Here is a 2,517-nt window from a genome sequence, read left to right as displayed (position 1 = left end):
GGGGAACACAGAGATAGGCAAGGGTCTTAGTCTAGAAAGCCCCAGCAGCTCCTGCGCCCATCAGGACACCATTGAGGCCTGGTGGTGGTGGAACCCAGGAATGGTCTTTGAACCCATGACCTGGAAGGGGGAGCCAAGGGTAGTCCTGGCCCGAAGGCTCCCCTACCTGCAAGGAGTGGGCAGGCCCAGTGAGGGGACCCCAGGAGCCCAGACCATGAGCTTACCTGGCCAAAGACAGCGGCCAGCTCCAAGACATCAAAGAGGGTGGGCAGAAAGATCATCACATCGGGGTTGACTGCGGCTGGCACCAGGTTCCTTTGCACTTCTGGAACACACAGGCCTCTCCTTCCTATCCCTGAAGCACCCCTGCCCCTACCCCAGCACCCCGAAGACCAGCCTAAAATAGGCATTTGTCCTGGGTCAGTCCCACTCTCCAAGCAACTGCAATTTCTGACTAGAGAGCCAGGGCAGGGCAGGGTGTAGGAGGGGTCCCTGGAAGATGTCCCCCACAATGTCCTGTGCCTAAAACGCTCCCCGTTGGGCCTTCTCAGGGAGGGAGGGTTATGGCAGCCTTGTTCTCTCCAGCCACCTCCATGACCACAGGAGCCCTTACAGGCATCTCAGGAAACAACTGGCTCATTGGAGCCAGGACCAGCATGGACACAGTCCTGGGGCTGAGGCTGACCGAGTGGGCTCTGGGAGACCGTCACTCTCTCTTCAAGCTTTGGTCTCCTGGCCCTCTATGAGCCAGGCTGCTTCAGGTTTTGCATGAGGCCTTGCACAGAGACAGAGTTCAAACACAGCTGGTGAACACAGCGGGCTTTAGGGAGGTGGCACATACCTGGGGTTGGGGGATGAGTAGTAGGGAACGGAGGCCCTGGGGCTAGCATGGCCTGTCTGGAGGTGGTGCAATGGGACCTGAACCACGTGAGGAGAGAGGGTCCACCTGGAAGAGTGGATCAGCCAGATGGCCACCAAGCTGGATGGGAGAGGGGTTCAGCCTCGGAGGCACCTGCAGCAAGGTGAGACAGGCACAGGTGGGCACCCTGCTTCCAACCAGCCTCAGGTTGGCAGGAAGCAGATCTCCTGCCTGACCTTCCTCTCCTGCCTCCCCCATGCAGAGAAGGGGCAGCCGCCCATCAGGTCCTTGGCCAGATTGAAGCCGCTGAAGCTAGGTCCCAACAGGTAAGTGTGATCCCTGACTATCCCAGGCCCGGCCCAAGGCAGTCCTGTCTCTGGTGAGGACCTGGTAGACAGGAGATGTGATGTCCCCACGTGGCTCTATAAACCTCTAATTGAGGATAATCAAGGAAATGGGCAATACCATCACGCTCAGCCAAGAACACGAGAAGGACCAGGGGCAGGCAAAAGTCAGTTTGGGCCCAGGCCTGGTCCCTGGAAGGATGATGGATGAGGGGCCAGCCACAGTGAAGGGGAATGGATGGCCACGGGCTGGCTGGTCAGGGCTGTCAGCTCCTGCAGCCCCTGTGGAACATCTGCCCAGGCCTGGCTCTGCACTCAGCCTTCTGCCTGGAGCCACAGGTGCCTGGACACCAGCCTCCAGTAGGGATGAGGTAGGAAAGGCACTTGTGGCCACATGTGGGCGCCTAAGCATGGGACAGAGGGGTATCATGCCCCAAAGAGACCACAGAGGCCAAGAACTTAAGCAGATGTGACACCATCAATAAACCCCCTTGTCCTGGGTCACATCAATTAAGTCAGAGCCTACTCTGACCCTGAAGCTGCGGCTCAGTCTGGTTGAGACTCACAAAGAGATGTTAGTGCTGGGCAGGGGGCCTGGCCCAGCCTGTGATGTCCAGCAAAGCTGTGGGCTGGACAAGAATCTCTGAAGATTAGTCCAGGACAAGGACAGCTGTGTCTGCGCAAGGAGTGGGGGCAATGCCCAGGGGGCAGGAGGCCTGAAGACCTTTAACTAGGTAGGGTGCCAGGTCAGGACGTGCAAAAGAAAAGGTGACATGGCAGCATCCTGCCCGAGACCAGACTATAAACCTAGGGGCCGCCTGGTCTAGCCTAAACAATGCTGCCGCACAGATACTATCCTTCAAATGTGAGGCAGGGCTGGGAGAGTCCCCAGACCTCTCATCCCTCCCTCCCCAGCTGGTTCCCATCCCTCACCAGAAGGAAAACGAACTCTTCTATGGGGCACAGCCTGCCAGGTTCTCTATCACCTGGTGGAAGGGACAACAGGGAGGGGGAGCTGCAGCTGGGTGAGAAAGACCGCAGGTCCCACTCTGTCCCTACCAGACAGGTGACCTCAGGCAAGCTGCTTTCTTTGCCTAGGGCCAAGGATAGTCACAGGGGAAGGTCCACATTAAGAGGGCTCCACCCTGGAGCCCAGAGCTACCCAGAGAGAAAACCCCCATCCTCCCGATTCTGCTCCCAGTTCATGCTGCTGGGATATCATCCTCCCCATCAGGGAGGCTGTGGGAGGCAGAGGCTGACCCTTGCTCCAGGCACCTCAGCGGGTTTCAGTCCGCCTTCATCATGATCAGGGAG

General features: G+C 58.4%; 1 pseudogene; it reads right to left on the bottom strand.

Moving 5' to 3' along the window:
* Positions 1-224: 224 nt before the first annotated feature.
* LOC105540274 overlaps positions 225-2,517 on the bottom strand; it is a 20,287-nt pseudogene continuing 17,994 nt past the window's right edge.

The sequence above is a fragment of the Mandrillus leucophaeus genome, unplaced genomic scaffold (assembly GCF_000951045.1).
Source record: "Mandrillus leucophaeus isolate KB7577 unplaced genomic scaffold, Mleu.le_1.0 Scaffold2183, whole genome shotgun sequence".
Classification (NCBI taxonomy): domain Eukaryota; kingdom Metazoa; phylum Chordata; class Mammalia; order Primates; family Cercopithecidae; genus Mandrillus; species Mandrillus leucophaeus.
The sequence above is the reverse complement of the archived record's forward strand: the minus strand, read 5'-3'. Positions and strand labels throughout refer to the sequence as shown.